This window comes from Mytilus edulis, chromosome 1 (assembly GCF_963676685.1).
Source record: "Mytilus edulis chromosome 1, xbMytEdul2.2, whole genome shotgun sequence".
Classification (NCBI taxonomy): domain Eukaryota; kingdom Metazoa; phylum Mollusca; class Bivalvia; order Mytilida; family Mytilidae; genus Mytilus; species Mytilus edulis.
The window spans coordinates 66,067,132-66,081,240 of record NC_092344.1 but is presented as its reverse complement, the minus strand read 5'-3'; the positions used below and the strand labels follow the sequence as shown (position 1 = coordinate 66,081,240).

Here is a 14,109-nt window from a genome sequence, read left to right as displayed (position 1 = left end):
GTGAGATGTAGATTCATTTCAATACAGAAATTTCGTCTATATATTTCACAAGTGTATAACACGGAGAAGCTCTGACTAAAGAACACCTAAATATCAAATAAACTTAATGTAATTTTTTTCCCTCCAATTGCAAGTTATTTCAAGCATAACTGTCAAGTTTTGTCTCAGTCAGAGCAATAGTTTCAGAGAAAATCACTATAATGTAAGGCCATATCCTACGGCAATTTCAGTCTAATTTCTTCGAAAAATCCTCATTTCAGTGTATCATTATAAAATGCAGTGTTGACTACTATCTGATCATAAACTCATGATCTATGCATTCAAACAATTAAATAGAATACAAAAGACAACTTTAAGATGATAAACAATTTTATTGCACCTTTTAGAGTTCATTTGAAGGTCTGTTTTGGTCTGTTTTGGTCCATTTTTCCTCCTTCCTTCCTTTTTCATCAAAACTTGATATCTTTTGTCTAAAAAATAAAACAAATGTGATTATTTACCCACAAAAAATAAATAAATATAATGTTAAATCAATAATTAAAGTGTTTTAGCTGAAAGAACTGTCTCTATAAATGTTAACAGTCTACACGAAAGTTTCTATAAGCCCTTATGTGTAACTCGAGTTTTTGGTCTGTTCGACTAGTGTGACAAATAACGGTTCCCTTTCACTCAATCATTTTTTGTTACTGGTATCAAGGTCTTTTTATTTACTCATAACAGTATATTTCTAATAGATTTATACAAAGAGTCAACTTTCTTGTATTTTACATTAAAAAATGGGGAAAAAGAGTTATAAAAAATACCTCAAAATGTTTTAAAAAGGGTTATGTCCCTTGGAATGCTGGTACAAAAAATAATTGGTAAGAATTATAAAGTTTAAGTATGTGAGACTGGTATATGATGTGTATAAATCCAGGGCAAATAAGTGTTTAGATGATTTATTGTCTGTACAAAATGTAGACGGCACAATGGCAAATTGTAAACTTTTGCGGCCAAAAAAAACAACAAAAAACATGATGATAGTTGATACTTACTTTAATGCTGAAGTGTCATCTGCAGACCAATTCACATATAAGATTTTTCAACAGAATGCTCTTCAGAACATGGTTAACACTGAAATAAAAAATTCACATGTTGTATAAACAAAACTGTAAGGGTAATTTAAAATTTAACACAGTAAACTAAATACAGCTTTGTCTGTCCACCCATTTGACTTAGAAAACACCCATAAACCCCCAATTCAAGGCAATTTTACCTCAAACGTGCTTTCTGTGTCTAAATCCATTCCGAATTGTCCATGTTTACAATGTATGAACTGGTTTATTTATAACTTTTAAAAATGAAAGTACAAAAAGGTCACGAGTGCACATATGGTTTCCCTAAATAGGTGTAATACCACCATTGATTTTTCCCTATTAGTCTTTGTTAAATTGACACTTTTAAAAAAATTGTACATTATTTACCTTTATTTCAACCAAAGAAATACTTTGCATGTGTAAAGTTTAATCCTTTCCAGTGATACAGTGAAAATTTCACACTACATTTCATTGCATATAAGAAAATAATCATCACGGGAAGTAAACAACCCAATTTTTACACTTGTATTTACTGGTTACTTGCTTGGTATGCTATGTAACCTTAACGCTCCAGAATATTTTATAAGACGATCAAATAAAAAAAGAATGATGCATTCAGACATCCAACATACATATTTACGACTCAGAAAAATTTAAGTGCATTGAAATTCAGGGTTCATTTTCTACAACTGTCAAATTCAAGGGAATATTTTTTTAGGCCTACTTTCGTATGCAACCGGATGTGGCGTACCATGATTTGGTGGTATTACACCTAAAGAACACCTAAATATCAAATAAACTTAATGTAATTTTTTTCCCTCCAATTGCAAGTTATTTCAAGCATAACTGTCAAGTTTTGTCTCAGTCAGAGCTATAGTTTCAGAGAAAATCACTATAATGTAAGGCCATATCCTACGGCAATTTCAGTCTAATTTCTTCGAAAAATCCTCATTTCAGTGTATCATTATAAAATGCAGTGTTGACTACTATCTGATCATAAACTCATGATCTATGCATTCAGACAATTAAATAGAATACAAAAGACAACTTTAAGATGATAAACAATTTTATTGCACCTTTTAGAGTTCATTTGAAGGTCTGTTTTGGTCTGTTTTGGTCCATTTTTCCTCCTTCCTTCCTTTTTCATCAAAACTTGATATCTTTTGTCTAAAAAATAAAACAAATGTGATTATTTACCCACAAAAAATAAATAAATATAATGTTAAATCAATAATTAAAGTGTTTTAGCTGAAAGAACTGTCTCTATAAATGTTAACAGTCTACACGAAAGTTTCTATAAGCCCTTATGTGTAACTCGAGTTTTTGGTCTGTTCGACTAGTGTGACAAATAACGGTTCCCTTTCAGTCAATCATTTTTTGTTACTGGTATCAAGGTCTTTTTATTTACTCATAACAGTATATTTCTAATAGATTTATACAAAGAGTCAACTTTCTTGTATTTTACATTAAAAAATGGGGAAAAAGAGTTATAAAAAATACCTCAAAATGTTTTAAAAAGGGTTATGTCCCTTGGAATGCTGGTACAAAAAATAATTGGTAAGAATTATAAAGTTTAAGTATGTGAGACTGGTATATGATGTGTATAAATCCAGGGCAAATAAGTGTTTAGATGATTTATTGTCTGTACAAAATGTAGACGGCACAATGGCAAATTGTAAACTTTTGCGGCCAAAAAAAACAACAAAAAACATGATGATAGTTGATACTTACTTTAATGCTGAAGTGTCATCTGCAGACCAATTCACATATAAGATTTTTCAACAGAATGCTCTTCAGAACATGGTTAACACTGAAATAAAAAATTCACATGTTGTATAAACAAAACTGTAAGGGTAATTTAAAATTTAACACAGTAAACTAAATACAGCTTTGTCTGTCCACCCATTTGACTTAGAAAACACCCATAAACCCCCAATTCAAGGCAATTTTACCTCAAACGTGCTTTCTGTGTCTAAATCCATTCCGAATTGTCCATGTTTACAATGTATGAACTGGTTTATTTATAACTTTTAAAAATGAAAGTACAAAAAGGTCACGAGTGCACATATGGTTTCCCTAAATAGGTGTAATACCACCATTGATTTTTCCCTATTAGTCTTTGTTAAATTGACACTTTTAAAAAAATTGTACATTATTTACCTTTATTTCAACCAAAGAAATACTTTGCATGTGTAAAGTTTAATCCTTTCCAGTGATACAGTGAAAATTTCACACTACATTTCATTGCATATAAGAAAATAATCATCACGGGAAGTAAACAACCCAATTTTTACACTTGTATTTACTGGTTACTTGCTTGGTATGCTATGTAACCTTAACGCTCCAGAATATTTTATAAGACGATCAAATAAAAAAAGAATGATGCATTCAGACATCCAACATACATATTTACGACTCAGAAAAATTTAAGTGCATTGAAATTCAGGGTTCATTTTCTACAACTGTCAAATTCAAGGGAATATTTTTTTAGGCCTACTTTCGTATGCAACCGGATGTGGCGTACCATGATTTGGTGGTATTACACCTAAAGAACACCTAAATATCAAATAAACTTAATGTAATTTTTTTCCCTCCAATTGCAAGTTATTTCAAGCATAACTGTCAAGTTTTGTCTCAGTCAGAGCTATAGTTTCAGAGAAAATCACTATAATGTAAGGCCATATCCTACGGCAATTTCAGTCTAATTTCTTCGAAAAATCCTCATTTCAGTGTATCATTATAAAATGCAGTGTTGACTACTATCTGATCATAAACTCATGATCTATGCATTCAAACAATTAAATAGAATACAAAAGACAACTTTAAGATGATAAACAATTTTATTGCACCTTTTAGAGTTCATTTGAAGGTCTGTTTTGGTCTGTTTTGGTCCATTTTTCCTCCTTCCTTCCTTTTTCATCAAAACTTGATATCTTTTGTCTAAAAAATAAAACAAATGTGATTATTTACCCACAAAAAATAAATAAATATAATGTTAAATCAATAATTAAAGTGTTTTAGCTGAAAGAACTGTCTCTATAAATGTTAACAGTCTACACGAAAGTTTCTATAAGCCCTTATGTGTAACTCGAGTTTTTGGTCTGTTCGACTAGTGTGACAAATAACGGTTCCCTTTCAGTCAATCATTTTTTGTTACTGGTATCAAGGTCTTTTTATTTACTCATAACAGTATATTTCTAATAGATTTATACAAAGAGTCAACTTTCTTGTATTTTACATTAAAAAATGGGGAAAAAGAGTTATAAAAAATACCTCAAAATGTTTTAAAAAGGGTTATGTCCCTTGGAATGCTGGTACAAAAAATAATTGGTAAGAATTATAAAGTTTAAGTATGTGAGACTGGTATATGATGTGTATAAATCCAGGGCAAATAAGTGTTTAGATGATTTATTGTCTGTACAAAATGTAGACGGCACAATGGCAAATTGTAAACTTTTGCGGCCAAAAAAAACAACAAAAAACATGATGATAGTTGATACTTACTTTAATGCTGAAGTGTCATCTGCAGACCAATTCACATATAAGATTTTTCAACAGAATGCTCTTCAGAACATGGTTAACACTGAAATAAAAAATTCACATGTTGTATAAACAAAACTGTAAGGGTAATTTAAAATTTAACACAGTAAACTAAATACAGCTTTGTCTGTCCACCCATTTGACTTAGAAAACACCCATAAACCCCCAATTCAAGGCAATTTTACCTCAAACGTGCTTTCTGTGTCTAAATCCATTCCGAATTGTCCATGTTTACAATGTATGAACTGGTTTATTTATAACTTTTAAAAATGAAAGTACAAAAAGGTCACGAGTGCACATATGGTTTCCCTAAAGAACACCTAAATATCAAATAAACTTAATGTAATTTTTTTCCCTCCAATTGCAAGTTATTTCAAGCATAACTGTCAAGTTTTGTCTCAGTCAGAGCTATAGTTTCAGAGAAAATCACTATAATGTAAGGCCATATCCTACGGCAATTTCAGTCTAATTTCTTCGAAAAATCCTCATTTCAGTGTATCATTATAAAATGCAGTGTTGACTACTATCTGATCATAAACTCATGATCTATGCATTCAAACAATTAAATAGAATACAAAAGACAACTTTAAGATGATAAACAATTTTATTGCACCTTTTAGAGTTCATTTGAAGGTCTGTTTTGGTCTGTTTTGGTCCATTTTTCCTCCTTCCTTCCTTTTTCATCAAAACTTGATATCTTTTGTCTAAAAAATAAAACAAATGTGATTATTTACCCACAAAAAATAAATAAATATAATGTTAAATCAATAATTAAAGTGTTTTAGCTGAAAGAACTGTCTCTATAAATGTTAACAGTCTACACGAAAGTTTCTATAAGCCCTTATGTGTAACTCGAGTTTTTGGTCTGTTCGACTAGTGTGACAAATAACGGTTCCCTTTCAGTCAATCATTTTTTGTTACTGGTATCAAGGTCTTTTTATTTACTCATAACAGTATATTTCTAATAGATTTATACAAAGAGTCAACTTTCTTGTATTTTACATTAAAAAATGGGGAAAAAGAGTTATAAAAAATACCTCAAAATGTTTTAAAAAGGGTTATGTCCCTTGGAATGCTGGTACAAAAAATAATTGGTAAGAATTATAAAGTTTAAGTATGTGAGACTGGTATATGATGTGTATAAATCCAGGGCAAATAAGTGTTTAGATGATTTATTGTCTGTACAAAATGTAGACGGCACAATGGCAAATTGTAAACTTTTGCGGCCAAAAAAAACAACAAAAAACATGATGATAGTTGATACTTACTTTAATGCTGAAGTGTCATCTGCAGACCAATTCACATATAAGATTTTTCAACAGAATGCTCTTCAGAACATGGTTAACACTGAAATAAAAAATTCACATGTTGTATAAACAAAACTGTAAGGGTAATTTAAAATTTAACACAGTAAACTAAATACAGCTTTGTCTGTCCACCCATTTGACTTAGAAAACACCCATAAACCCCCAATTCAAGGCAATTTTACCTCAAACGTGCTTTCTGTGTCTAAATCCATTCCGAATTGTCCATGTTTACAATGTATGAACTGGTTTATTTATAACTTTTAAAAATGAAAGTACAAAAAGGTCACGAGTGCACATATGGTTTCCCTAAAGAACACCTAAATATCAAATAAACTTAATGTAATTTTTTTCCCTCCAATTGCAAGTTATTTCAAGCATAACTGTCAAGTTTTGTCTCAGTCAGAGCTATAGTTTCAGAGAAAATCACTATAATGCAAGGCCATATCCTACGGCAATTTCAGTCTAATTTCTTCGAAAAATCCTCATTTCAGTGTATCATTATAAAATGCAGTGTTGACTACTATCTGATCATAAACTCATGATCTATGCATTCAAACAATTAAATAGAATACAAAAGACAACTTTAAGATGATAAACAATTTTATTGCACCTTTTAGAGTTCATTTGAAGGTCTGTTTTGGTCTGTTTTGGTCCATTTTTCCTCCTTCCTTCCTTTTTCATCAAAACTTGATATCTTTTGTCTAAAAAATAAAACAAATGTGATTATTTACCCACAAAAAATAAATAAATATAATGTTAAATCAATAATTAAAGTGTTTTAGCTGAAAGAACTGTCTCTATAAATGTTAACAGTCTACACGAAAGTTTCTATAAGCCCTTATGTGTAACTCGAGTTTTTGGTCTGTTCGACTAGTGTGACAAATAACGGTTCCCTTTCAGTCAATCATTTTTTGTTACTGGTATCAAGGTCTTTTTATTTACTCATAACAGTATATTTCTAATAGATTTATACAAAGAGTCAACTTTCTTGTATTTTACATTAAAAAATGGGGAAAAAGAGTTATAAAAAATACCTCAAAATGTTTTAAAAAGGGTTATGTCCCTTGGAATGCTGGTACAAAAAATAATTGGTAAGAATTATAAAGTTTAAGTATGTGAGACTGGTATATGATGTGTATAAATCCAGGGCAAATAAGTGTTTAGATGATTTATTGTCTGTACAAAATGTAGACGGCACAATGGCAAATTGTAAACTTTTGCGGCAAAAAAAAACAACAAAAAACATGATGATAGTTGATACTTACTTTAATGCTGAAGTGTCATCTGCAGACCAATTCACATATAAGATTTTTCAACAGAATGCTCTTCAGAACATGGTTAACACTGAAATAAAAAATTCACATGTTGTATAAACAAAACTGTAAGGGTAATTTAAAATTTAACACAGTAAACTAAATACAGCTTTGTCTGTCCACCCATTTGACTTAGAAAACACCCATAAACCCCCAATTCAAGGCAATTTTACCTCAAACGTGCTTTCTGTGTCTAAATCCATTCCGAATTGTCCATGTTTACAATGTATGAACTGGTTTATTTATAACTTTTAAAAATGAAAGTACAAAAAGGTCACGAGTGCACATATGGTTTCCCTAAATAGGTGTAATACCACCATTGATTTTTCCCTATTAGTCTTTGTTAAATTGACACTTTTAAAAAAATTGTACATTATTTACCTTTATTTCAACCAAAGAAATACTTTGCATGTGTAAAGTTTAATCCTTTCCAGTGATACAGTGAAAATTTCACACTACATTTCATTGCATATAAGAAAATAATCATCACGGGAAGTAAACAACCCAATTTTTACACTTGTATTTACTGGTTACTTGCTTGGTATGCTATGTAACCTTAACGCTCCAGAATATTTTATAAGACGATCAAATAAAAAAAGAATGATGCATTCAGACATCCAACATACATATTTACGACTCAGAAAAATTTAAGTGCATTGAAATTCAGGGTTCATTTTCTACAACTGTCAAATTCAAGGGAATATTTTTTTAGGCCTACTTTCGTATGCAACCGGATGTGGCGTACCATGATTTGGTGGTATTACACCTAAAGAACACCTAAATATCAAATAAACTTAATGTAATTTTTTTCCCTCCAATTGCAAGTTATTTCAAGCATAACTGTCAAGTTTTGTCTCAGTCAGAGCTATAGTTTCAGAGAAAATCACTATAATGTAAGGCCATATCCTACGGCAATTTCAGTCTAATTTCTTCGAAAAATCCTCATTTCAGTGTATCATTATAAAATGCAGTGTTGACTACTATCTGATCATAAACTCATGATCTATGCATTCAAACAATTAAATAGAATACAAAAGACAACTTTAAGATGATAAACAATTTTATTGCACCTTTTAGAGTTCATTTGAAGGTCTGTTTTGGTCTGTTTTGGTCCATTTTTCCTCCTTCCTTCCTTTTTCATCAAAACTTGATATCTTTTGTCTAAAAAATAAAACAAATGTGATTATTTACCCACAAAAAATAAATAAATATAATGTTAAATCAATAATTAAAGTGTTTTAGCTGAAAGAACTGTCTCTATAAATGTTAACAGTCTACACGAAAGTTTCTATAAGCCCTTATGTGTAACTCGAGTTTTTGGTCTGTTCGACTAGTGTGACAAATAACGGTTCCCTTTCAGTCAATCATTTTTTGTTACTGGTATCAAGGTCTTTTTATTTACTCATAACAGTATATTTCTAATAGATTTATACAAAGAGTCAACTTTCTTGTATTTTACATTAAAAAATGGGGAAAAAGAGTTATAAAAAATACCTCAAAATGTTTTAAAAAGGGTTATGTCCCTTGGAATGCTGGTACAAAAAATAATTGGTAAGAATTATAAAGTTTAAGTATGTGAGACTGGTATATGATGTGTATAAATCCAGGGCAAATAAGTGTTTAGATGATTTATTGTCTGTACAAAATGTAGACGGCACAATGGCAAATTGTAAACTTTTGCGGCCAAAAAAAACAACAAAAAACATGATGATAGTTGATACTTACTTTAATGCTGAAGTGTCATCTGCAGACCAATTCACATATAAGATTTTTCAACAGAATGCTCTTCAGAACATGGTTAACACTGAAATAAAAAATTCACATGTTGTATAAACAAAACTGTAAGGGTAATTTAAAATTTAACACAGTAAACTAAATACAGCTTTGTCTGTCCACCCATTTGACTTAGAAAACACCCATAAACCCCCAATTCAAGGCAATTTTACCTCAAACGTGCTTTCTGTGTCTAAATCCATTCCGAATTGTCCATGTTTACAATGTATGAACTGGTTTATTTATAACTTTTAAAAATGAAAGTACAAAAAGGTCACGAGTGCACATATGGTTTCCCTAAAGAACACCTAAATATCAAATAAACTTAATGTAATTTTTTTCCCTCCAATTGCAAGTTATTTCAAGCATAACTGTCAAGTTTTGTCTCAGTCAGAGCTATAGTTTCAGAGAAAATCACTATAATGTAAGGCCATATCCTACGGCAATTTCAGTCTAATTTCTTCGAAAAATCCTCATTTCAGTGTATCATTATAAAATGCAGTGTTGACTACTATCTGATCATAAACTCATGATCTATGCATTCAAACAATTAAATAGAATACAAAAGACAACTTTAAGATGATAAACAATTTTATTGCACCTTTTAGAGTTCATTTGAAGGTCTGTTTTGGTCTGTTTTGGTCCATTTTTCCTCCTTCCTTCCTTTTTCATCAAAACTTGATATCTTTTGTCTAAAAAATAAAACAAATGTGATTATTTACCCACAAAAAATAAATAAATATAATGTTAAATCAATAATTAAAGTGTTTTAGCTGAAAGAACTGTCTCTATAAATGTTAACAGTCTACACGAAAGTTTCTATAAGCCCTTATGTGTAACTCGAGTTTTTGGTCTGTTCGACTAGTGTGACAAATAACGGTTCCCTTTCAGTCAATCATTTTTTGTTACTGGTATCAAGGTCTTTTTATTTACTCATAACAGTATATTTCTAATAGATTTATACAAAGAGTCAACTTTCTTGTATTTTACATTAAAAAATGGGGAAAAAGAGTTATAAAAAATACCTCAAAATGTTTTAAAAAGGGTTATGTCCCTTGGAATGCTGGTACAAAAAATAATTGGTAAGAATTATAAAGTTTAAGTATGTGAGACTGGTATATGATGTGTATAAATCCAGGGCAAATAAGTGTTTAGATGATTTATTGTCTGTACAAAATGTAGACGGCACAATGGCAAATTGTAAACTTTTGCGGCCAAAAAAAACAACAAAAAACATGATGATAGTTGATACTTACTTTAATGCTGAAGTGTCATCTGCAGACCAATTCACATATAAGATTTTTCAACAGAATGCTCTTCAGAACATGGTTAACACTGAAATAAAAAATTCACATGTTGTATAAACAAAACTGTAAGGGTAATTTAAAATTTAACACAGTAAACTAAATACAGCTTTGTCTGTCCACCCATTTGACTTAGAAAACACCCATAAACCCCCAATTCAAGGCAATTTTACCTCAAACGTGCTTTCTGTGTCTAAATCCATTCCGAATTGTCCATGTTTACAATGTATGAACTGGTTTATTTATAACTTTTAAAAATGAAAGTACAAAAAGGTCACGAGTGCACATATGGTTTCCCTAAATAATTTAGGTGTAATACCACCATTGATTTTTCCCTATTAGTCTTTGTTAAATTGACACTTTTAAAAAAATTGTACATTATTTACCTTTATTTCAACCAAAGAAATACTTTGCATGTGTAAAGTTTAATCCTTTCCAGTGATACAGTGAAAATTTCACACTACATTTCATTGCATATAAGAAAATAATCATCACGGGAAGTAAACAACCCAATTTTTACACTTGTATTTACTGGTTACTTGCTTGGTATGCTATGTAACCTTAACGCTCCAAAATATTTTATAAGACGATCAAATAAAAAAAGAATGATGCATTCAGACATCCAACATACATATTTACGACTCAGAAAAATTTAAGTGCATTGAAATTCAGGGTTCATTTTCTACAACTGTCAAATTCAAGGGAATATTTTTTTAGGCCTACTTTCGTATGCAACCGGATGTGGCGTACCATGATTTGGTGGTATTACACCTAAAGAACACCTAAATATCAAATAAACTTAATGTAATTTTTTTCCCTCCAATTGCAAGTTATTTCAAGCATAACGGTCAAGTTTTGTCTCAGTCAGAGCTATAGTTTCAGAGAAAATCACTATAATGTAAGGCCATATCCTACGGCAATTTCAGTCTAATTTCTTCGAAAAATCCTCATTTCAGTGTATCATTATAAAATGCAGTGTTGACTACTATCTGATCATAAACTCATGATCTATGCATTCAAACAATTAAATAGAATACAAAAGACAACTTTAAGATGATAAACAATTTTATTGCACCTTTTAGAGTTCATTTGAAGGTCTGTTTTGGTCTGTTTTGGTCCATTTTTCCTCCTTCCTTCCTTTTTCATCAAAACTTGATATCTTTTGTCTAAAAAATAAAACAAATGTGATTATTTACCCACAAAAAATAAATAAATATAATGTTAAATCAATAATTAAAGTGTTTTAGCTGAAAGAACTGTCTCTATAAATGTTAACAGTCTACACGAAAGTTTCTATAAGCCCTTATGTGTAACTCGAGTTTTTGGTCTGTTCGACTAGTGTGACAAATAACGGTTCCCTTTCAGTCAATCATTTTTTGTTACTGGTATCAAGGTCTTTTTATTTACTCATAACAGTATATTTCTAATAGATTTATACAAAGAGTCAACTTTCTTGTATTTTACATTAAAAAATGGGGAAAAAGAGTTATAAAAAATACCTCAAAATGTTTTAAAAAGGGTTATGTCCCTTGGAATGCTGGTACAAAAAATAATTGGTAAGAATTATAAAGTTTAAGTATGTGAGACTGGTATATGATGTGTATAAATCCAGGGCAAATAAGTGTTTAGATGATTTATTGTCTGTACAAAATGTAGACGGCACAATGGCAAATTGTAAACTTTTGCGGCCAAAAAAAACAACAAAAAACATGATGATAGTTGATACTTACTTTAATGCTGAAGTGTCATCTGCAGACCAATTCACATATAAGATTTTTCAACAGAATGCTCTTCAGAACATGGTTAACACTGAAATAAAAAATTCACATGTTGTATAAACAAAACTGTAAGGGTAATTTAAAATTTAACACAGTAAACTAAATACAGCTTTGTCTGTCCACCCATTTGACTTAGAAAACACCCATAAACCCCCAATTCAAGGCAATTTTACCTCAAACGTGCTTTCTGTGTCTAAATCCATTCCGAATTGTCCATGTTTACAATGTATGAACTGGTTTATTTATAACTTTTAAAAATGAAAGTACAAAAAGGTCACGAGTGCACATATGGTTTCCCTAAAGAACACCTAAATATCAAATAAACTTAATGTAATTTTTTTCCCTCCAATTGCAAGTTATTTCAAGCATAACTGTCAAGTTTTGTCTCAGTCAGAGCTATAGTTTCAGAGAAAATCACTATAATGTAAGGCCATATCCTACGGCAATTTCAGTCTAATTTCTTCGAAAAATCCTCATTTCAGTGTATCATTATAAAATGCAGTGTTGACTACTATCTGATCATAAACTCATGATCTATGCATTCAAACAATTAAATAGAATACAAAAGACAACTTTAAGATGATAAACAATTTTATTGCACCTTTTAGAGTTCATTTGAAGGTCTGTTTTGGTCTGTTTTGGTCCATTTTTCCTCCTTCCTTCCTTTTTCATCAAAACTTGATATCTTTTGTCTAAAAAATAAAACAAATGTGATTATTTACCCACAAAAAATAAATAAATATAATGTTAAATCAATAATTAAAGTGTTTTAGCTGAAAGAACTGTCTCTATAAATGTTAACAGTCTACACGAAAGTTTCTATAAGCCCTTATGTGTAACTCGAGTTTTTGGTCTGTTCGACTAGTGTGACAAATAACGGTTCCCTTTCAGTCAATCATTTTTTGTTACTGGTATCAAGGTCTTTTTATTTACTCATAACAGTATATTTCTAATAGATTTATACAAAGAGTCAACTTTCTTGTATTTTACATTAAAAAATGGGGAAAAAGAGTTATAAAAAATACCTCAAAATGTTTTAAAAAGGGTTATGTCCCTTGGAATGCTGGTACAAAAAATAATTGGTAAGAATTATAAAGTTTAAGTATGTGAGACTGGTATATGATGTGTATAAATCCAGGGCAAATAAGTGTTTAGATGATTTATTGTCTGTACAAAATGTAGACGGCACAATGGCAAATTGTAAACTTTTGCGGCCAAAAAAAACAACAAAAAACATGATGATAGTTGATACTTACTTTAATGCTGAAGTGTCATCTGCAGACCAATTCACATATAAGATTTTTCAACAGAATGCTCTTCAGAACATGGTTAACACTGAAATAAAAAATTCACATGTTGTATAAACAAAACTGTAAGGGTAATTTAAAATTTAACACAGTAAACTAAATACAGCTTTGTCTGTCCACCCATTTGACTTAGAAAACACCCATAAACCCCCAATTCAAGGCAATTTTACCTCAAACGTGCTTTCTGTGTCTAAATCCATTCCGAATTGTCCATGTTTACAATGTATGAACTGGTTTATTTATAACTTTTAAAAATGAAAGTACAAAAAGGTCACGAGTGCACATATGGTTTCCCTAAATAGGTGTAATACCACCATTGATTTTTCCCTATTAGTCTTTGTTAAATTGACACTTTTAAAAAAATTGTACATTATTTACCTTTATTTCAACCAAAGAAATACTTTGCATGTGTAAAGTTTAATCCTTTCCAGTGATACAGTGAAAATTTCACACTACATTTCATTGCATATAAGAAAATAATCATCACGGGAAGTAAACAACCCAATTTTTACACTTGTATTTACTGGTTACTTGCTTGGTATGCTATGTAACCTTAACGCTCCAGAATATTTTATAAGACGATCAAATAAAAAAAGAATGATGCATTCAGACATCCAACATACATATTTACGACTCAGAAAAATTTAAGTGCATTGAAATTCAGGGTTCATTTTCTACAACTGTCAAATTCAAGGGAATATTTTTTTAGGC

General features: G+C 30.4%; 2 long non-coding RNA genes across 4 annotated transcripts; both read right to left on the bottom strand.

The window, feature by feature from the left end:
- Positions 1–351: 351 nt before the first annotated feature.
- LOC139487307 (uncharacterized) lies at positions 352–1,448 on the bottom strand. Its single transcript, XR_011655821.1, has 3 exons — positions 1,256–1,448; positions 1,035–1,113; positions 352–470 (listed from the first exon to the last, which is right to left on the bottom strand). It is a non-coding gene; the product is annotated as an uncharacterized lncRNA (long non-coding RNA).
- A 676-nt stretch (positions 1,449–2,124) lies between these two features.
- On the bottom strand, positions 2,125–13,761 carry LOC139487286 (uncharacterized). 3 transcript variants are annotated; one of them, XR_011655819.1, is made up of 17 exons: positions 13,569–13,761; positions 13,348–13,426; positions 12,693–12,783; positions 12,044–12,122; positions 11,389–11,479; positions 10,266–10,344; positions 9,611–9,701; positions 8,962–9,040; positions 8,307–8,397; positions 7,189–7,267; positions 6,534–6,624; positions 5,885–5,963; positions 5,230–5,320; positions 4,581–4,659; positions 3,926–4,016; positions 2,808–2,886; positions 2,125–2,243 (listed from the first exon to the last, which is right to left on the bottom strand). It is a non-coding gene; the product is annotated as an uncharacterized lncRNA (long non-coding RNA). The 3 variants fall into 3 exon arrangements; XR_011655820.1 differs by lacking the exons at positions 2,125–2,243; positions 2,808–2,886; positions 8,307–8,397; ... (6 more) ...; positions 13,348–13,426; positions 13,569–13,761 and adding an exon at positions 7,618–7,756 and having other exon boundaries at positions 3,898–4,016; positions 4,802–5,320; positions 6,106–6,624; XR_011655818.1 differs by lacking the exons at positions 2,125–2,243; positions 2,808–2,886; positions 8,307–8,397; ... (6 more) ...; positions 13,348–13,426; positions 13,569–13,761 and adding an exon at positions 7,410–7,602 and having other exon boundaries at positions 3,898–4,016; positions 4,802–5,320; positions 6,106–6,624.
- Positions 13,762–14,109: the final 348 nt, after the last annotated feature.